Source organism: Protomyctophum parallelum (assembly GCF_964188405.1).
Source record: "Protomyctophum parallelum genome assembly, chromosome: 16".
NCBI lineage: Eukaryota > Metazoa > Chordata > Actinopteri > Myctophiformes > Myctophidae > Protomyctophum > Protomyctophum parallelum.
Window position 1 is genome coordinate 10,120,874 of NC_139711.1, and position 23,789 is coordinate 10,144,662.

General features: G+C 41.7%; 1 protein-coding gene across 1 annotated transcript in view; it reads right to left on the reverse strand.

The window, feature by feature from the left end:
* Positions 1-16,929, reverse strand: part of lingo2 (leucine rich repeat and Ig domain containing 2) — a 314,021-nt gene extending 297,092 nt beyond the window's left edge. Inside the window, exon 1 of the mRNA XM_083785512.1 lies at positions 16,281-16,929. The gene's annotated coding sequence lies outside the window, so the exon portion shown is untranslated. The remainder of the gene's footprint in view (positions 1-16,280) is intronic.
* Between the last annotated feature and the right edge of the window lie 6,860 nt (positions 16,930-23,789).

Genomic DNA, 23,789 nt, shown 5'->3' on the forward strand with positions numbered 1-23,789 from the left:
CCCCATTGCCTTCCGGACGAGACAGGATATTTGGCCTTACAAGTTACAACCAAATGTCCTCAGTGATATCTGGCTTTACAAACCGGATATCGTTGGGTTAGAAATGTCTGCATCCTGGTTAAGTTCGGATCAGACACCACTGCAGCGGGATCTAACGAGACAACCAGCACTGGTTCGAGCTATCTTATATGGTCCTTGATGTCATGATGTAACGATGACTTGTGCACCTGGGGGTTTGCCTGGGGTTACCAGGGGGGGCTGCTGGGCTGATGTCACGATGACCTGGGGGCTTGCCTGGGGTGAGCCACGGAGATTTGAATTAGTGACATATATGTAGGTGACATGACAGAGTGACAGGGATTGTTGTGAGTGACGTGACAGAAACGCAAGGTTTCATAGTTATCTGCGACCTTCGGTCACAATAAGTAACTTTACAGAAAAACAAGCCCAAAGTCTGTTACAATAAGCAGTGAAACACTGCTGGGTTTTGAGAAGGGGCTAATACCACACTGTGGTAGTACTATTATGACATGTTAGTAGTGTTGTTTTTGGCGGAAAATTATCCATTTTATTTTTAGTCATAGTCTTTGGAATGAAACTTAATTCAGTTTTAGTCACATTTTAGTCACCTGGATTGTTTTAGTGTTAGTCTAATTTTAGTCGACTAAATGTCATGCGATTATAGTCGACTAAATCTACAGTTGATTCAGTCGAGTAAAATGTATTTTGGCGGGCCCTGATGGCATCGTAATGGCTGATTTTACACTTCTACAAGCTCATAATGCCTTGCACTGCGACGCGTTGTGAGCTTGTAGATCGGCTATTTTCAGCATGCAACTAAGTGTAAAATTACTTAAACTGGATCTCTTGTCCACTAGTCCCTTCCTAACATTTTAGTCTAGTTTTAATTTGTTGACGAAATTGTCAATATTATATTTAGTCTTAGTTTTAGTCATCATAGCTTAGTTTCCATTTAGTTTTCCTCAGTGACAACAGGCAGTCGACGAACATTTTTCGTCATAGTTTTAGTCAACGAAATCAACACTGCATGTTAGTCATAATGGTTTATATTATTTAACTGTGACCACCATTCACACATTGTGTGTGGATGGTTAAACTGCTAGTTCTACTACTTGTAAGTTATGTCACACTTGTTTCTGAGTTCACCCAGTGGTGGGAAGTATTGTTACTTTCAACCACTGAGGTAAACTCGTCTAAATCATTCATGTGGTTTCGTAATAAGCCATCCATATGGAAGTGCAGAAGATGTCTACACATATTATCATGATGACTTTTTTCTTCAGTATTTTTACAGTCTGTGTTTAATGAGACGCTAATTGGCCGAAGAAAGATGCAAAACACTATGCTTCTGTTAAGTAATGCAAACATGTTGGAATGGGATTCTGATGCAGCCATGTACGATAATGCCATTACTTTGTCTTGAGTGCCTTTAGAAATAATGCATCTCAACATGTTCATGACTAAATTATTCAACATAAGTTGTGAATGGGCAAATTCCTACCAAAGGCAAAGTGTGTGTGTGTGTGTGTGTGTGTGTGTGTGTGTGTGTGTGTGTGTGTGTGTGTGTGCGTGCGTGCACTAGTCTAGTTTACTAGTCGACTAGTTGTTTAACTACCTATTATGTAAAAGGTAAAAAAAATAAACCCCCTTTTTTTAAATAATATTTGTACAGTTAAAAACTGTGAACATTGGTGACTGTTACTATAATCTAGCTGATCTTGAGGCCTACAAAAGAAAAAAATAAATCTTATCAACTAGTCAACTATAAATCCAAGGTGGATTTACTAATCGACTTGTTGAATAGTCAACTAGTTGCTTAAAGCCCCATTGCGTACGACGTGCGTGTGTGTGTGTGTGTGTGTGTGTGTGTGTGCGTGCGTGCGTGTGTGCTCACGCTATGCGTGGTCAATCTTGTTCAGACCCTTTGGGGGACAGGACACGTTATGTATGACTTAGATGAGTTGAGAGAATGTCAACACAACCTTCCATTTAGATGTAATCTGCAATACGTAGGTCTCCTCTCTCTCCCTCTCTCTCTCTCTCTCTCTGCCTTTGGTGTCCTGTCATTCTACACTGTCATATCTAAGAAATAAAGCATCATGTAAAAAAAAATACTTTCGGAAATAAATATTGTTCGCCAAGGCTGCCCACTGCGGTAGACATAATTGAAATTCTGCATGGGTTTTTTCTGTCATACAATGTCAGGCAAACTCCAGGTGAATAAGTGGTAGCACTTGAACGCCACAATATCCACAGGAGAATGCTCCAGTGTGAGGACTCAATTTAAGATTATTCCGTCCAGTACCAGGTATTTTATCGTTTAAACATTAAGCAAGCACTTGCCCCTGCCTTCACTGTTTACTCAGTCCCCTAACCACTTAAAACAACATTGACCAGGGCCCACATGGGGTCTATTTGTCTTGCCGAACAGAGCCAATCTAAGCTCAGAACGTCCTGTAGATCGACTATTCTTGTCACATTTTCTCCTATTATGACTTGCCCAAATTAGGGATGTTGGGTTCATGGCGTTAGCTATCACCACCAGTGGGTGGTGGAACTGGAAAGTACATTTCATTTTGAGGTATCTTTACTTTACTTGATTATTTCCTTTTTTTCCTCTTCTCCACTATATTGTATTTATTTTACTCCACCACAATTATTTGGCAGCTTTAGTTACTCTTTGCAAATATTGCTTATTTATAGAAAATATACGTTAACGGTAAGGTACTGTAAGTTTATGAATGGGTTAATGTGATATTCTAATATTAAAGGTAGGGTACTGTATGTGATATTCTAATATTCTTTGGTTAAAATGTTTTACTTACCGGAAATACCGGTATGTAATTTTAGTTTTGGTTCCACTCGGGTGTTGTGCTCTGAAAATAGCAGATCTACAAGCTCCGAGCTTGTAGATCTGATATTTATCGGCTATTTTCAGCATGCAACCAAGTGTAAAATAAGCGATTTAAGACGCTAGTATCACAGCCTGCCAAAATACTTCAACTGTAGATTTTGTTGACTGAAATGTCAAAATCAAAATCAATGAATGGATCGTGGGTGTCAATTGCTGCAAATCCATTGTGTCCTGTACAGTTCAAATATGCTTACAGAGTAAGATTCTCAGTTAAATAGCAGTGAAACTCAGAAATACAACTATGAATATATGCATAGCCATATTGCATGCGCCATTCCCCCTCGCATCATACAGTAAATATGTCTGCATTATGACGCATGACGTGCTCGCACACACACACACGTGCACACGCACACACACACACACACACACACAACACACAACACACACACAGAGCTGGACAGCAACACCGTCCCCTGAGGTGGACTCTGCTTCCCTCCTATTCAGTTTTTCACCACGAACAAAGCCCTGAGTGCCGGAGGATTTCACTCTAATACATGCTCATTGATTTAGAATGCACAGCAGGCACGTCGGCATCCAAGGCTAGGAATTACACATGTCAACAGCAGCAGCGACTCTTGTATAATTACAAAGTAAAGGTCATCATTTAGATTCAGAGTTTCCCGGCCCGTCCAACTGCGGTAGGCACTGGCAGTCTTGCTGTGGTGCGTGTGTATAGGACGCGTTAGGCAAGGCGTGGGCTTTGCAGTACGTACGCCACCAGAATATAGCGCTGTGGACATTTGTATTTAATCTCTGTCACATGCTGACTGCATTATAGGCTGGGTAAGGGCCTTTGTTGGTCTGCTGTCATGTGCAATTTCATCGATGTAGCTGTGCGCGGTATGCTGTATTCGGTGTCCTGCCTGTTTCAACATGGCTTAGAGATTACATTTGAGCCTCACCTACCACATGACATTCAGTGGAGACCTTTATCCTTACACTTCTGTAAGTGCATTATACTCCAATAAGTGTATTACCTTTTTTTTGTATGGGCGGCCCCAGAGGGAAGGGGACCTCTATCCCTGGCAGTCAGTTTAATAATCTAGCCCGCTGAACAACATAGGAAATGACATTCATTTTACCTTTATTGGTATTTAACAGTCTAACAGACTCTTGTAACAAGAGCGACCACAGAATGAATTTCAATTCCTATTTTGCCAATATCGCAAGACGCTAATATAAACTAGAAAATAGGGGAAATGGCAGTTTTTACAATAACCATTTGTTGAATTGAGACAGTTTAGTGGCTGGAGGGAATGGGCGAGAGGATCATGTTAGAACGACATTAGGTTCTTTTTCAAATTAGACATTTTCTGTTTCTAATGTATTAATGTGTTCAATTTTGTGTTAAGGTTTGTTTTCAGTTCTGTAGAGTTATAACGTTTTTATTTATTTATTTATTTATTTTAGCATGAAATTACTTTAACATTATTCTTAATAGATTTAGAATAAGAATACATTTATGTTTTGGGCTTTTCTTTTATGCTGAATTCATATATTATAGTACAGTTTTATAGTACTCCTACAGGCCTACACAAAACAACACCATATTTAGCTGTCAAAGAGTCTGCCCTTTCAGAACACTATACTGAATCAATATATCAATAACTTTTTTTATTTAATACTTCTCTAATATGAAAGCCCCCTGGTTAAATGTTAAAGAAATGGCTTTGATTGGGTGATTGATTCAAAAATGCATTTCCACAAAGAACGTCATACTGTAACCGTGAATTGGAAGCATCAATATTCATTCATTACTTATAATGAAATCCGTTTAAGAAACAAAATGGTTTCTCTTCGCCTCCTCTATGTCGATTCAGTCTTTCACGCTCACACCTCCTACACTCCCACCTGTCCAGACTCCACACACACCCTTCCGACAGATCCACAGACACATACGCTTTCCTATAGATGCACGCACGCACGCACGCACGCACGCACGCACACACATGCACAGTAGTGCATACTTGAACAGTACTATTAAGTGAATTGTTAGGCAACTTCCCTATGTCAGGAACAAGGCTGGGACTAAGACAGGCAGGGGATTATATCTGAACCACCATCTCTCTCTGTAACCCTAGCTGGAAATCTTCCCTCACGTCTACTGGGAGCTCCCACTTGACAGTAAAACCTACTGTAGCACACTGAGCGGGCTGAGAGAGAGAGAGAGAGAGAGAGAGAGAGAGAGAGAGAGAGAGAGAGAGAGAGAGAGAGAGAGAGAGAGAGATGGACATGCGATAAAGGAAAAGGAAAAGGTGGGAGGTGAATGTGAGGAATGGACAGAGAGAGACAGAGAGAGAGAGAGGGGTGAAAGTGATTAAAGAAAAAAATAGAAAGAAGGCACAGCAAGGCGCAGAGACATGCTGTGAATGTGAAAGAAAAGGAAGCTAGGGAGGATGAGCGAAAGTGAGAGAAGGGAGGTTGTGTCTGAGTGGTGGATCAGTGTTGGCCTGCTTTCTCACCCAAATGAGACACACAGACTATACACACACGTACAGTACATATCATTAAAAAGACAGACAGACAGACAGACAGTACTTGTGGTCCCATTGCACGGACAAGCTATTACTTTTGTCGTACGGCGGTGTTGTACACATTCTAAAAATGTGATAAAAACACACAAATTGTCCCACCAAGGCCACCATTCACCATTCAGCATCTGATGACTTGATGTCGGTAAACAGAGATCCTCCTGGGGATGAAGAAAGCCAGCCTCCACCAACAGTGTGAGTGTACACTACTTATTTTTGAAGCATGTTCCTATACCGGCTACACTAAGCCCAGGGGGAGCCGAGATCAGTGACCTTCACTAACAAGTAGCAGGCCCACAGTCCTCCTGTGGAGGGCCTTTCATGCTCTGTTAGAAACAGAGGCTATGGGAACGGACCTGATGTTAGAGAGTCCAGTACTGCTGCACTGCTGTCTCCAGAGGCCAAAGGAAGCATCTGCCAGCTGACATTTAAACCACTGTTACCATGAAAAGACCACACTCTGACAAGTTCAGATGCATCCAGTGAAATATTACTTGGCACGCCACGGTGAAAGTAATGACTCACAGTGTGTTTCTGGGAGCCATGGTCACACTGTTCAACTCAGCGTGAATCTGAAACAGGCAATTGTTAGAAAATATTGTATTTATTTATTTAATATCTGACATAGATGTGCTTTCCACATCAAAAGGAAAGTTCAAGACTTTAGAATACAGACAATGTGTTTCTTGCCAGCGGCAAGGATCTGAGTTTGATCCAGACTCTTAGTCTTGTCTCGCATATCTATCCTCTTTCTGTCCTTGGCTTCCAGCTAATAAATCACACCCGTGTGAAGTGAGTGGTGCAACTCCGTGTGGGGGTCCCCGGGGGGTCCGCGGAAGTTCCAGACCCACAGGAACGCATAGTTATCCATAGTTGTCCCTGGGGGTCTCCGGGGGTCCCTGGGGGTCCCTGGAACATCCAGAGCCCCAGGAATGCGCCCAGGGGACCGGGCCCCTTTCCGGCAAGCCGAAACGGTTGAGAAATGGTGAAAACCAACCAAGCTATTTTCGTGCTTGGACAGACAGATCCAGGGACAGACAGACCCAGGGACACACATAGCTGTGTAATGGAGTAGTTGCACCACTCGAAAACAAAGAAATGGTAACTGTTGTGGGCAGCAAGGAATACACTCACAATAAAATATATTTAGGTATACATACATAATTATGTTGAGTTTAATGATGTCTTACTTTGAAAGCTGAGTGAGTTTATTGGGATCAATAAGAACGTCAGTTGACAAATGAGTGGGTTGAGTTGTACTTTCTCTGAAACATGAGCATCAATAGGCATTAACTGGGATGCATGCACAATTAAACAGAGGGTTAAATAAATTAAAGCACAAATCCAACCCTCAACATCCTCTTAAAAGGGTACATGCCCAACCTTGACAGGAACAATGGCCACTGCACGGAGTCAAATATTCAAGCAGCTCTGTCACCTTGATACCACAGACAAAGCACTTCTGTAATCGTCTAAAGAGCAAAAGGGTCAGTACTCTAAACACAGTGCTGAGAGCCAAGGGTGCAGCGGAGAGAGGAGACAGGAGGAGGCAGCAAAGTCATCATGAGGACACCTCAAAGTGGCTGATGACGGCAAAACAAAGCACAAAATAGATGGCGCTGCCGTTGTACTGGCACAAAATAATTAATCAGTATCAATCTTATCCTATTAGGGTATAGGCAGGTTATTCCAATGTGTGAATATTTAATGATCCGTAATTAGTTCAAGAGAACAGGCTGTGATGTGAGGTGCTGCTGTGTGGCTGCATGTGTTCATTTACAGTACGTGTCTGTGGCTCAACTGACTTTATTATGAGGGTTTTGTTTTTGTCAGTGGTGTTGAATAAGATGCAACATGAAACAAGGTGTGATAGAGCAGTGTGAGTCACAGTGTGACAGGAAGGGTGGCAAGGGTGGCAAGGGTAGGGAAGGGTAGGGAAGGGTGGCAAGGGTGACAGGACAAAAATAGCAGATCTACAAGCTCATAGCGCGCCACCGAGTGGCGCGCTACGAGCTTGTAGGTCTGCTATTTTTGAAAAATCGAAGAACCACTGACATAGAAACATAGCTTTTTCAGAAAACTGTCAGGATGTAGAAGACATTTTTTTAATCTGATCTCAGGTCAAAATGGGTTAAGAGCAGAACGACTCGTTTCCATAACAGCATAAGAGTCCTGAACTCTTCATCATCAGTTCAGACCATTAACTGAAACTCTGTCCCTAGTGGCGTTTCCTTTTTAATTCACCAGTCACTTGTATTTTATTTATTTTGTTTGTGTATAGCGAGTGCTCGCTGTGAGCACGGATGATCGGTGTGATGTCCACACTATCGACCGTGCTGTCTAAGTTGCATACATTGGGGAAGGGGGGGGGGGGGGGGGGGTCAATCAGGAAATCCACGGCTCTGAGCCAAGTCTTAGTTTACATTTACAAAGCTCCAAAAACCTCAATCACTGTGATGTTTGGACTGTTTGATATGGACTCCCTTAATTGTCAGGGAAATGAAAGACATATCCTGTGAGGGTATACCTAATAGCAGCTCGCAAGCCTCGCATAGAAAATGATCCATCAATGCTGTGCTACCACTCTCAAAACACGTAGGCCTATACTATAGGCCCTATATAGTATATATTTTCTGGTTCCATCATTCCACCCCATGTTTCCCCATTGAGATTTCCAAAAATATCAATTATTAATTTAATTTAAGCAATTTATTTAAGCTTAGAATCAAGCCATCTAGGATCCTGGTGAATCATGCATGACCATACATTTTCCATTCATTGTCAATGCGTTTACAAATAAACATTGAACTGTGTATAGGAGGGGCTAAGCGCCCCTCAAAAATAAATATTTTGAAGAGGAATCAAAGTTCAGTATTGAAGAAAGATAATCTCATTCATCAGATGTCTGAGAGTATATTGATGGGGTTGTTGTTTTTCCACAGAATCAAATGTTTTGTGGTCATGTTCACCAGGATCCTGGATAGCTTGATTCTAGGCATAACATAATGAATACAAATATTTTCGGAAATCTCTATGGGAAAAATGAATGGGCTCTGTAACGATGGAACCAGAAAATTGCCGCCACTGCACTGCTATGGCCTATGGTCTGCAGCATGCCCTCGCTGTATTTGTATTTGTGCGAAGACAGCAGGGCTTTTGACGAGACTTTGGTGAAGAGATATTAAGGGATACAAATGGCTCTGTCCAAGGGTCAGCATATCGGCCTTTTCACTTACGCCACAGGCACAACCTGCAGCCATTTGATCTCCGTCTTTGCGCCTTGTTCCATCTCATCTGCCTCATCATATAACATAGCCCCTGCCAGACATGTCACCCCTGACCCCGACTAATGCTCCGTGTCAACAGACACGGGAAAGGCAACTTTGGGTCTGAGGTGGTGCGAGACTCATTCCCCTTGGTGGCAGCTTACACAGGAACGTGGAGCTTCAAAAGTGACACGGACGGCCGGCTGTCAGGTCCTCAGGGCCATAACAGCCTCTCACCGATGCTGTACAGTATCACGGAGGGGCTACACTGTCACCAATGGTCCCATACTGTACCTCCCACCCAACACGACAACTCTAAATCCTTGATTGTGCCTTGCTTATATCGTCTTCTGTTTGTCTCTTATCTTCACCTATACAGTAGCACTTACAGTGTGCACAAATCAAAATGTTATCTATTATTCTATCTAGATCTATTCTCTGGATGCAATTGCTTTGATCATTGTCTTATATAAATATTGATTGCTTGGTAGTGTTAAAATCAGTCGGCCTGAAAAAGACCCATCGACTCACTGCCTAAAATGTGAATGCCAGAACCACGCGGTAATAGACAGGTGCACTCACCAATCGAACACCCCACTAAGTTCCTAATCATATTCGCTTTGATTTTATTTGAAAGAACACATAAACTTTAATACAATGCATTCGGCTGTGAATTTGCAAAGAGGATCTCAGCAAAACGGAATCTGAAATTGGATGCACAGAAACACAAAGACAGTACAAGTCATTAATAGGATTGTGTGACTGTCACTAATTAGTGTCTCATATGAAGAAGGCACCAACAATGAGACTTCCCCTGAAACCGTCAGCTCTGATAGCCATATTCTAGTCTAGATACTGTATATTCCATTTAGAAATCAAAATTTCATAAGAGGGTGAAAAGCAACTGGAAAGTAATGAGGACAGTTATTCTATCTACAGCACACCTCAGTATAGTTCCCCTATCACCACTGAGCTACCAGCCCAATCAATCACTAAGCATTCTGTCCTCTAAAGAATACGCTATCCAACCAACCCATATCATAAAATAACAGCCACTCACCCCTGATGTAATCCGGCCTGTAATTTGCCATGGTCCTTGTACAGTAAGCCTTGCCTGACAGACGGGCTTGCCAATTAATGTTTTGCTTCTGTTGCTGCCTGTTTTGTCTGTTAAACTGCTGGGTTTAATTCATCTTCACATAGTTATACCAAAGATGGTCTATGAAGATGGGCGAACTTCATTGGAGCCACTAGAGGTGAAATGGTACACATGGCCTACAAATGGTCTCCTAAATAAAGTAGGCGTGGTTTGCCCCCCATCACACACAACTGTTTGGTCAAACCACGTGACTTCCATTGGAAAAGCATTGGGGCGGCCATGAAACACAGGCAGAGCACAGAACATTCGTTCTTTATGTGTGTACGAAGCCTGACTCTTGCTAATTTTCCTCTTGGGTTATACTGTTGTAGGGCTAATAGGAAGGTGTGCTGTCCTTGGTACTGAAGTAATGTAGCAGAAAACCAACTTTTCTTCCTTGTGTGTTGGCGTGTCAGTGAGTGTATCTCTTCATTGAATGTCAAGGCTTGAATAAAGTTGTATGACAGATTATTGTGTGGCCTGCCCTACACAGTGTAATAAATACGCTGCACATAACGTTGTGACAATTTTCATTCAAATCCATCCATTCTGACCATGTACGACATTTACTGAAAATGAATCATCTGTTCAGGGCAGACTACTGATGATTCCAACCAATTCTTTCAATCCATCTATCCATTATCAATCCATCCATTTATCCATCCATACAACATTTCAATTCATGGAAAGGCCTTTCGATACAAGTAGCCTACTTTTCCAAAGGTGCCTAAGACACAGACAGTACAATACTTGTCCACATGCCATTGCAATAGGATCTATCAAGCTGTAGTATCAAGTTAATATCCAAGTTCTATCTAGAACATTTTCCAATCAATACCAATCAATTCATTGATGTTTCTGTATATGATCCATAAGCTCCTTCACAACAGCCCGACAATATGTAGATAGATCTTAAATATATTATCTTTCTTCAATACAGAATTGTGATTCCTCTTCACAATATAAATTTTTACTGGTTAGAAATTATGACATTGTTTGCATCATTCATAAGAGTTCTGAGATTGTTGTTGTAAATAAGATAGGTATCATCAACAAATAGGAAACAGTATTTGATACTGCATCAATGTGATTTATGGAACAGTACTGTTTTGGGTACTTAAGTCACATAGGTGGTTTTGACACATTTTCTTTATGACTCCATGGATGTACAGCAATGTGCCTTGTACAGTATGTAGGTACAGTATTTCTTGCTGCAAAAATATAGCATTGTTTTTTTTTTAGCTTAGGTTTAGCTGAAAAGAGGCGTTCACATTATTAAGAACATGTTGAGGCACCGTCCATTATAACAGATTCTTCCAGCCCTTTAATGTGGCAGTCCACCATGATGAGTAAGCGTATTCCATAAATGACCCAGCTGCTACAGCATATTGTGTTTCGCCTCATCAGGGATTCAAAGGGGGCTGACAGCAGATCAGATGCATCCTTTTGCTGCTCGCTTGGTCTCCATTTGACCAGACCTCGCTTTAAAACCAGACCCTCTGTTTCCCCTGAACCAGCTGGTGGTGTATGTGCTACAGATGTGCGGCACATGATAGCTCAGATGAGTATGTTAATGTCCTACTTACTGTCATGCAACAATTGTGTATTTTCCCCCCGATACCGTAATACGTGCATAGAAGCACACACTGCGGTAATGCATGCTGTCGTCCAAAAGTAAAGCTGATTGGTCATTTTATTCAGTGGTGGATATATGGACTTGTTAACTTCTAAATATCCCCCCAGGAAGATTCCATTTGACGGCAAACATAATGCAGCATCTCCTAATGGCCAAAGCAGGCGATTCTTTCAATGAAATACCTCTGGAATGTGCACAGTGCACATACAGTATATACATTACCAGCTGCATAGCTGAAGGTCATGAAGAAATCAAATAAATAAATCTGAAACCAATGTTTCAGGCCCTTGCCATTGATTTTTCTTCCATGTCCTTAATGGACAGTCTAAAAATATGATGCTTGTGTCCTGCTGGTCTTCTCTTTCACACAGTTCTCTATCCTCCCCCCCTCCCTGCTGCCGAAGATAACCAAACTAAGCATTCACAACATGATGGAATTGAAAGAGAATTGGCACAACAAATTAGATGAATATGAAAGGATAGAGGCTGTTTCAACAGTGCTGTTTATTTGATGTACTGTTGTGTTACTTTGAATAGAAGGGTTCCTCTCAGTTACTGGTAGGCCACACTAATCATCGCTTTAATCACGCTGCGTCTTATCGGCGATAAAACAAAACGTATACCAGTCCATCGTCTTGTAGTCTATTCCTTAATGCGGGTTTCTCAAACGGGGGAGCGTGTACTCCTAGAGATACATGGAGGTACTGCGGAAAATGATTGTACCACTGTTTAATGATAAAAAACCGACACACTTTGTTGAAATGAGTAACCTATACTGATCTGTATATTGTTGAACCAAATTAAACACATACTTTTAGCAGTTTGTTATTGAATTTCTAAAGCAATACTATTTTTCAGCACATTACTTGTAGGCCTACTAGTTCTAACACTTGAATTCAGAAATCATGAAAAGGGTGTATTGAAAAAATGTTAGAACCACTGCTTAACGTATACACTGTCAACGTACAATGGTGTCACATGGCAGATCTACAAGCTCACGCTTGTAGAATGTCCATTGTCAGTGCCGTACCACTCCATTGTACCAAGAAGTATAAACCAGGCTCTTCAGTATAGAGCACCCTCACATGGGACCACACCTTGCATGCACTCGTTTCTCCCCTCACAGAACACTTCTGATCAAAATGATCTCACACCACAGGAATCCCCTGGGTGGATGTCTCTCTCTCAATGACGTTTTGTTGTAAGTAACAAATCCCAACCATGACATGAAAAGAGAAATGTCCTTTTGGATTTTCATTTAGCATAACCAAAAATCCTGTGCCGACTGGTTTAGTACAGCTGCCCAGGCCCAGCCCGTGCTTTCTCATTTCATTCCATATGCTGCGAGGTCTGTTCTGTAGTGCATTTGGCAAGGCACTGCTGAAAGCCAGTCACACAATGATGCATAACTTATTTTGAAACACAGTATGAATTAGTAATACCCAGGGAAGAATTATGTTCTGCAAACAGTAGTAGAGCATAATGTTTCCATCTAGCCATCCATTTAACCTTCCATGCTCTTTCTCAAGATTATTGTGAGACTTAAGGGAATATCATGTGGGCATATAGCCATATACACATTCTGTACATTATCCTTTAATTATCTTTCAATGTGAACACTGTGGTAATGCTGACTGCAAGGAAAGCTTAACAAACTATAAAATATTGGGCTCACGGTAATTTGTAATACTTGAAAAATAGTGCTATTTGACACTCTTCCAAAGAAAAAAGCACCACACATTCAGAATGATGTATTGGGCTATGTGTGCCAGACTTCAGCTATCTACTGCTGGTGCACACAATAAAATCATCAGTGTTCATTTATCAATTGTAACTCAGAGTGAACTAATATTATAACTTGTAATAGGTTAAATCAATGCTGGGGGTTTTGCTATGTACATGCATACTGATCCAAAAGCAAAATTTCTGTAAGCAATAAATCAAAAGCACAGTGTTTTTCCATGGCATTAAAGTTGTTTTCCTCTTTGATTTCCGCCGCATGTGAACGTGCTGTTGACAGAGCTGTATAATCGCAAGGTAGAGGAGAAGGTTGACTGTCTGTCTCCACTCATCCGCTGTGTGGTTCAGAAAATATCCAAAAATGGAGGGCCTTGCCTTGTCTTTGTTTCTGCTACAGACGCAGAAGGAAAACAGGCCACACTTTCGAGAGTCTCGAGAGGACTTCCACAATACTGCCGTTTCTACCTCTGACAGGGAATTGTTTGGAGGAATTATTTATTTAATTCTTCTTTAGCCATCTGAAGACAGTGAAGAAGAAGAAGAAAAACATTCCCGGAAAGTAGTTTGGAAGATCAGAGTTTTGAGTTACAAATGCCTTGTCACCTCTATGTACAGTACAATACGGAACCAAAAGGCAGCATATGCATTATGAGAGGCTTTGTTGATGGCTAACCACTGCATTTTCATCCACATCAGTACACACACACACACACGCACACACAGTGTGCAAATGCATTGCTCACTTTCATTCACTCACACACGCACACAGACCCTCAGCGACTCTTGTTCACACCTACACATGTGCATTTGGACCGAATCATTTAGCAGATCCGTGGGGACGAGAGAGACAAACATAGCATTGCTAATCCAGAGGTAAAGGTAAAGGTCAAATTCAGTGCTCTGCCTTTTCCACCATGCGATGCGTCACTCCTAACATGGTTAACCCTCAATAAAACATCAAAAAGAGCTGAAGCTCAAGCTCAAAGCTCTTGACAAGAAACACACCCACACAAACGCTCTCTCTCTCGCACATACATATGAGTAAACATGGACACAACACAAAGGCACACAAACCATCTGTGACACACACATGACACGTATAGAAACATACAGACAAACAAAGCTTGCTCAGGTTGACACATTGTTCACATACATAATGCGTACTGTACGCTCCTCATACAGCAGCTTATTTATACGTCACTGAGATCAGCTAGGCCTACGTCCGGACGGGGGAGGAAAAACAAGCAGGTGAAACGCAGCCTTGTATTTCAACAGGAAGCCAACGTTACACTGTAATGTTTCAATGCGAAATATAATACAGCTCCTCTCCTCTTTGTTTGCATTCTGTAAGCCCCTTCCTGTAACTAAGCTCTGTCAGACGGGCGACAATTTTGCACTTTTGCAAATCATTTTGCCACAACTTCCCTTCATGCCTGCTGCCCCTATACTAAAGTCTTGCAAAGAGAGGGATGCTTATTTTGAGATTTTCATGTCCAGAGGCAGGGCAGTTTCCTGTTACATGTGGAAGGTGGCACTAGAATCATCAGTCTGGAGCTGTGCTTTGACAGATCAGACGGGCTATTTATTATTCAATCATTGTAAATATTTCAGGGCACCGACAGGATGCACACGCAATCATAAATATTTTAAAGCTGTTGCCTGACAAAAGGGGGGGGGGGGCAGCCTTGCACTTGCCTAGCATTGATATAGTGTACTGCAGATTCACACCAAAAAAATTAAAGGACTATAATAGTGTGCCTTAATATCGTTGCTGTCGGCAGAAGCCTTGTATCGCCATATTTCAACTTTATAGTATATAGTTTATATTAGATGGGCTTATATTATATTTGTTCACATACAGGAGTATCGTACAAAGGTAGTGAAAACAGCAGCAAGTTGATCTGCTATTTTCACCATTTTATTTTATTTGTAAAAAAAAAGGAATGGTTTTTGACATACAAGGTTTTCACGTGACAGCGACAATGTTCTCACACCGCCTAGCTCCCACAACCTCTGGTAAAACACTATTCCCCTCATTTCAATTTCAAAAGGAGCTACACTTATTGAGAGGATTGAAAGATATAGAGAAATTATAACGATTTTCCTCTACCTTTTGAGATGTGAATGAATGTGTTTAAGGGAGAACGAAATAGAGAGACAAAGATAGAGCGAGATACATAGAGATCCATTGCCTCACCATCTATACAGACCGACAGACTTGCATCTACATAGAAACTGAATGCATTATGTAGGGCATGAGAGGTGTGGTAGTGGCACCACTGGACATGGCCGTTATCAAACAGACGCAGGTAGGGACGCAATGTTTGAACAATGCTCCTTGCTCTCTCAAAAATGAAAACAAATGTCCATCTATCTAGCTACTGTAGGCCTATATCAATATCCCCCCCCCTTCCCACACACACACACACACAAAATTCGGCTTTATAGGTGATCATATTCTGCAGGCTTTTTGAGCAGACAAACAGTGGCTGTATTTATGAGCCCCCCTGGTGATAACCATAGGTAGCCAAGGAAGACCAGAGATGAATTAGTTTGCAGACAGGCATCTCTCATCTTAGTGCATGCGCGCACGCGGGCGGGCGCACGCACACGCACACACACACACACACACACACACACACACACACACACACACACGCAAATACAATTGTATACATAAAATACGTCCTTCACTGCAGAGGAGAGAACATCCTTTTGTCGAGGAGAGATTACAAAAAAAACAATCATGTTCTCTGCAAGCCCCAGTATATGGAGGGAGTGTACATACAGTAATGTCCAGGTATTTATGCCAACTTCTCACTTTCACCCATGGTACCTACAGTACATATACGATCGACAACAGGGCACAGCTTTTTAATCATTCCTCCTCCTTCACCCTTTCCACACTCTCTCCATCCTCCCATCCTCGCAGTCTACCTAATCTGTTCTTTTCTGGGGGGAGGGGGAGGGGGGGAGCGCAGTAGGGTGCTGCTGATATACAGAAGAGCTCATGGATGCTGTAGGTACTTACCTTGAAATGCTAGCCAGGATCCTATAGTCCAAAGCATAAGCTGACCAAAGCTCTTGTGTTGCTCCACAACAAAAGATTAATTGAGGTGGGTGGGGGCGGGGGGCACAAAAAAAATCTTCCAAGTCTATTCAGTCAGAACTTTAAATTCTTTGCAGTAGTCAAAGAAGGTAGTCCTTGGTTTATAGGTAATCCGTGTGTCTATACCTCCCTTACTTCCACAGCGGTATTCAACTCTTTAGTTATTTAGATTTTCGTAGCTGCCTTCTGGTATTCCAGCCTTGGTGTGGTGAAGTCACAGACAACGTTGTCTTTTTTTGTTGTTGCGTGGATGAAAAGAGAGAGGGAGAGACAGAAGCACTGCGGGGATCAGATCCTGGTGCACACGCACACGAATCGGCTCCGGCGCTAAAAGGAAAAGAAAATGAATCCGGACGGTCTTTCACGCCTCTCTCCCCCCTCTCTCCTTATCCGGGAGTGGGAAGCATCCACTGTTCAGCCCCGACACGCCACAGCAGGGGGTAGGTGGGTGTTGGTTGGTTGGTGAAGTCGCGTGGAGTGACCCCCTTCCGCCCCCCCCCACCCCCTTGGGTGCAAACTTTCAGGGTGGGTGAGGTGTAGTGGAGAGCGGATGGCACAGCTTTGCTCCGGATGCGTGTTATTTCCCTCGATAGCCTCCTTCACGATTTCTGTACATTTATCTCCTTCCCTCCCTTGTTTATTTTTGTCTCCTTTTTCTTCTCCTATTCGGCTTGCTATGTCGGTTTCTCTCCCGTCTGTTCCTCTCTTCAGCTGACGTCTCACAGACTGGATGCTGTGAAAGCAGTGGAATGAGCCTCTCTCTCTCTCTCTCTCTCTCTCCCTCCCTCACCCTCTCCCTCTCTCTCTCTCTCTCACACACACACACTCCCTCCCTCCCTCCTACATCCCCCTCCCTGAGTCTCACCGAACCTCCCACCCCCTCATTTTCTCTCCCCTCCTCTCTCGCTCTCTCTGTGTGTCTCCATGTCTCGCAGAGAAATGCACTGGCTTTTGACAATTATTGTGCAACCATTTCCAACGCTGTCAGACATCGACGTTTGACGCCCATACCCCCTCAGAGAGACAAATAATAGTTTGATAAGTATGTAAAAAAGTAACAGATATGAAAAAGAGGAGCATCTTGATCTGGCACTACGATAAGAGGCAATCTCCCCTCCATCGTTACCTGGCTTGCCTCAGCATCCCTTGAGACTTGGCTTGTTTTCCATCTCTCTCCCTCTCCCTCTCCCTCTCCCTCTCCCTCTCCCTATCTCTCTCTCTCTCTCTCTCTCTCTCTCTCTCTCTCTCTCTCTCTCTCTCTCTCTCCCTCCCTCTCTCTCCCTCTCTCCCTCTCTCGTGCGCCTCCTATTACAGCTTAACTTCTTGTGTAGTGGAGAGAGTTGGGTCAGTGGTTGATGCTGGCCAACTGTCAACAGTGATTGAGGAGGGCGCTGAAAATAGCAAGTATAGAGAGCAGCCTGCTGTATGGAAGTCAAGGAAGCAAGGACAACACTTACACCGTAGTAGCAGTGGAATTATATAATTAGAGTCTAAACAAATCACCCGCGATTCCCCCATCACTGTGTGCACATCCTCCATGATTACTGCCCCTGAGGCAGAATAGAAATGCAGAGCAATTATGAACAAAAGAAATTCCAAAGCATTTCCAGAGTCGACTCCTGTATGCACAATATTACACCTCTCTGTCCTCACCCATGGTTACGGAGGAGATATTCAAATGTAGAATAATGACTTATTATACCGAGCCCACTATGGCAGCATGCATGTCGTCTTCACACACCTAGCACAAATAACTACCGTAGCACTAAAGACAGGATAATAATTGAGCCTGGGTCGGTAGGTGTTGCATAGCGAAAATATACAATTTATAAGCTCACAACGCTTTGCATTGCGACACTTGGGTGCGTGACAACGCACCCAAATGAAAAAAGTATAAATCAAGCTTGAAGTCAAGGCTAATGTCACACCAGGATTTGTCATTGGGAATAAGGTCACTCTTTTTCAAGATATATATGCATATACTGTACACATTAGCAATGATCCACAGCATTCAAAACATACATGTAAGCTGAGACATCGAATATGCAAATGAAACAACTGTGCTCTATTTTTCAAACAGTCTTGATAAGAGGAATCTGACCTCGATATTATCAGGGCAAGGACACATCTCATCAACACCTTGTCACCGACGCCGAGAGGCAAAGGTTAAAAGGCCTTTGGCAGGGTCATTGCCTACTGTACTACATCCATCATCACAATACCACCAGTCCTGGGGGAAGTCCTGTTATCAATGTCATGTCATTTGACAGAAAACTATAAGCTGAGTTTTGGGTTCCCTTGTTGAGATTAAAAAAAAAAAAAAAACATTCTTCTCCTAGGGAAACCTATCAATATATGAAAGTCCATTTATAAAAATGAAAAGGACAACATTGTAAGCTATTGGGACTTATTTCTCAGTTGCTTATGTTACACTTGTGAGGGGGGAAACATCTGAGATACCTGCAAAGTCACAATCAGGCCTTTATAATTGTAATCAGTTGCAGAAATAGGCTTACATTATAACCAAGGGGTCAAAATGACATAAGACTAAACAAAACAAAACATAAAACAGACATAAAACCAACAGTCAAGAGCTACCAACCTGCACACATTTTGTGTACCAACCACGCAATTCTAGGCGTATAGACACCTAGAACTGCGTGGTTGGTACACAAAATATGTGCAGGTTGGTAGCTCTGCAATAACAGAACAATGGTCTAAAAGCCCCACAACGTACCAGTTTATGTTTTGACCGACTGACATTCCCATCCATAGAGCCATACTCTGGAGGGTCCATGGATGGCTTAGCCTTAGGCTTAGAGTCTCAATTGTGGGACTAAAATTAAAAAAAGAATGAAAAAGACAATTTAAAAATGTGCTTAGTGTCGAGTATGGAGGAAGATATATTCACTGAATGATTAACACATGCAGTAAGGCGAATATGTCACCCAAATCAGTAAGGGGGATAGGCTCATGAATCGAAGGCGCAAAGCAATTAAGTGAGTTTTTGAGGTATGTTGCCTGGGAGCGAAATGGTGGACAGAACACACAAATCACAAACAAACCAACCAACAGTGTACAATTCATGAATAATAATATATCTATTATCTGCACTCCCTCATCAACCGGTTTCTCACGTGCATCAGTGGAACTGCTACTGTACATAAACAACACAATACAAGACACACTGTAGCTGGTAGCAGGTGTGCAATGCATACAGTATGTAATTGTGACTGAATGCCGAAACTAGACGATCATAACGCAGCTGCGCACTTTAGGAGAGCAAATAAATGAGTGCAATCTCAATGCAATCTCAGTGCAATCTCAATCTCAAACAATGAGTTAAACACAGTTTCTGAATCAGAATTTCAAATGATTGCATTCGCATCACAATTGAAATGTATGAAAGTCACATCCTCCTGTTCTCCTGGTATTTCAGAGGGATTATTTATTCACGGTACCTCCGTTGTTAAACCATTAAAACCGGTTATCTGTGCAATTTTTTAGACTTTTAACTATATAGGCTAGATTGCACCTCATGGTGGTTCTCATACTTTGGCTATTCAAAATAGCAGATGTACAAGCTCCTCTTTTGAATATATGGAATTTTTTTAATAAAAATGTTTAATTCCTGGGGGTCCCTGGAACAATTATTGGAGATGGGGGTCTGCTGCCAAATACATATCATTGTGGGGATCCTTCACATGAAAAAAGTTTGACTGATAACTTAAGTTTTTCAGAAAACATTTGAGGTCTTTTTTTAATCGGCCTTAATGGGTTAAATCCTGTCAGCTAATCAAAGTCCGTCATATCATTTCATATCATCTTTCAGTAATGTTACAAGATTAACCCCTGTCATTATGTTTTCAAGACCAAAACAATACAAATGTAAAGAAAAATAAAGATTTAACACCAAAATGAATGCCTGATTATTCTTCGGCTCAGTGGGAAAAAAAGGAATTGAGTTGTTGTTGGGTGATATTGCATAGGAGATAGGAACGTGTTCCAGCATGATGAAAGTAGACAAGTGACGGATGATGGATATATGCATGTGATGCCGAACTGAAATATACAGTAGCATGCATGCTCAGCAAACCATCACATCTCTCACTCGTAAACAAACCAAACAAAAAAAGTCAATGGATGTGGAGATTGACCTTTGGCTTCCCTTTCGCTACGAATTAAAAATAGATATAGTATAGGGTGCAGAGCTGTCAATAATCACTCAAACACTGCACAACACAAGCGCCATAGAAACCGAAGGCAGGAGTTAAAATGAGAGCGGTCATGCCTGAGAGAGTTGGAGATTCTCTCTTCTCACTCACTTGCCCTCTCTTTCTCCCTTTCTGCCATTCTCTTCCTCTCTCTCTGCGGCGCTCCTGATGTGGTGCAGCTCGCAGATAAGCCCGGGTAAGCCCTCTGGCTGAGGCAGCAGCACGGCCCTTTCCTGAATCTCATTATCCAGGTGGTGCCATTTCCAACAAACTCTCCACGGTCTAAAGCCACGTTCAAAACAGCCAGCATGTGCAGCCCGTTCCATTCTACTGTTATTTAAATGTAGTTAACCGGCAAACCGCTTCTCATCCGAGATTAAAAAGAAACTTTTATCTGGAATACAAAACTCAATTTGCCATCTCTGACATGTGAGATCACAATAAACTGAATAAATATTATACAGTAGGCCTATAAGTACAATAGAGATAGCTTTTTGCTAAGGTAATGAGCTACAGCACGAGACTTGATCTTCATGGGTGATGACAATCTCTACAAATAATTATTACCCAGTTCAGGTCTGCTATTTTTGAAAAATCGTTAAAATGTGCCTCAAATCTTTCAGAAACATTTCATGATTTAGAAAACTGTTTTTTTTTATTTCGACGTCAGGCCTAAATGGGTTAATAAGAACATCTAAAGTGTATTCTCCCTTCTTTGGCTGATTTGCATACTGTAGCTGATTTGCATTTCTCATAGGACCTCAGGTCCTCTGAGACTGAGATACACCTGTCATTTCTTTATATATATATAATATTTGTATTGCTAAGTTTGAAGTTGAAGTATGAAGGGGACACACAGAGATTCCATGCATTTATAGAGACATTTATGAAAGATAGGAAAAGTTTTATGCCTGTGAATTAAACAGCCGTTTCATCACTGTGTGGTCTATTATTACACAAACCTGAGAAAAGCTTAGCAGTTCATACTGTATGTGCATTCCACTTGCTGTTCTATTCAAGGCTTTAGCAACCAGAACCTAGTAGTTAGCTGTACCTCGGGCATATACTGTTCCCACAACTGCGAGAAGATGATGCGTGTGTATCGTGAGATTATACCTTAAAGGGCATTTGATTAAGAACTTATGTTAAGAATTCAATAGATAGAGCAAAGTTTGCACATTTTTAGACACAAATGTTTTACTTAAAAAATGTACTAGATACTCTTTTAATTAACTGGAGAGTGTTAAAACATCTTTATTCTCTCACAATCTAAGTGTTTTAATGTAGGTGTCCATGCAGTATAATATAATTATTCAGACAACATGATCAGGTAACCCATGTGGTTCTGTCTGTATAGTCAGGCTCCAGCAGTCTCGCTCATTAAGCCATAGGATTTCCCACAAAGGACTATATAGGCTACTGTATTGCCTCAAGGTAAACGAAAACGACTCATCTTCAGCCCATTGATCAACACAGTGGAATTGAAACACCAACGTGCTAAGGCAGAGCTAATTAGGGGGACCATACCTCATTAAAATAAAGATTACAAAGACACCGAATACACACCAAATAATGCAGATGTTGTGACTGTCTCTGTGATGTAATAATGTATCCATGTCATAGTGACTTGCTCAGATTTTCTGTGTTGATTTTGACAGCATATTTTGATTTAGGTTTAGTTGCAGTCTTTTGAATAAAATATTTGTCAGGCCTTGATGGCGTCGTAATGGCAGATTTTACACGTGGTTGCATGCTGAAAATAGCCGATCTACAAGCTCACAACGCGTGGCAGCGCGATGTGTTGTGTTGTATAGTTGTATAGTTATAGTCATCATACAGTAGCTTTAGTTTTCCTCCGTGAAAAAAGGTAGTCGACAAACATTTTTCGTCAGTTTTAGTCGACGATGTGTCCTTGAGCAGGTCAGGTGCGTACCTGCTGTTCACTCCTTAGCTGGAGATTTTATGGGATTATATGTTTTCAGTACCTTACATCCTGCCAGGTACAAAATTCAGGGGAGCTACAGAAAGACACGTGATCTCCCCAGAAAGTTTATTTTGAGAAATTTAGGAGAAGCTCTAAAACATCATAATTCTTCCACCAAGGGCTCTCAACTAGTTCAATGCTTTTTCCTGGATATAGCGGCTCCCACACAGACTAGTGTTTTAATTTAGTCTTTTCAGTGTTTACGATAGAAAGCACTCTTCCCCAACCTGTAAGTTCATCTACAGCTTCCGGGTACAAGATCCTCCCAGCACGCACAAGCAGGCTGAGGAACAGTTTCTTCCCACAGGCTGTCAAGGTTTCTAAATGCAAAGTGACTATGAATGTGCAATAACCTTCCGTGCTCTGCACTATGCACTTTGAGTACACTGCACTCTGCACTTTTTGACTGATTGCCCTTTTTTTAGTGTATTTTATTTTTTATTTTTCAGTGTTTTAAGGTTTTTAAAGTATGTTTTATGATCATGTTTTTATTATATTGGAGCTTCCTAGCGTAAGTTTTTCACATGTATGTACTGTACCTGACCGTGTATCTAAGTGACAAATAAAGTGCATCTGAAAATCAGAGGAAAAATGGAAAGAACATAATCAAAACAAATCCAAGCCGGTTTAGTATAGTATTATAAGATTTATAAAAATAAATCTTCTCTGCTTTACAGCGTTTTTGGTGAAAAATAAGCTATTAAACTGCCAATAACTAAAGAACGTAATTACGAATCGTGGTAACACACTTTGTTTTCCTCGACCTTAAGATGTCTTATGATTAAATCGCCTTTATATTTTATTATATTCACCTGTTTTTAGCATCGTTGTTAGCCCCCACTAGACTCCATGGAAGAAACAGGCAAAATCCGTTCACACGCACGTGTGCGCGTACTTTACTAACATTATGGCTCATAATGTGATATTCGGGGTGCAATATTACACGATCAAAATCTCTGATCAGACAGACACAACAGAGGTCTGTGGTGGCACGAAAATGGGCGACTTTTATTTACGGTTGAAACGGAAGACAACAAGAGCTCGTCGTCTTTGCTTATTTCGTTCATTTGTCTGGCACCTTCCATCTACTGAAATACAATTTCACCTGGTTTGTACAGACTGCAGGAGTGCACTGTCGGTCAACATAAGCATAGCCCAGGAGTGCAATCAACTGTGCTTTACATTCCTGTGATGGGATTAAGAATTGGGCACCGTTAGCACTGGCAAGACGAT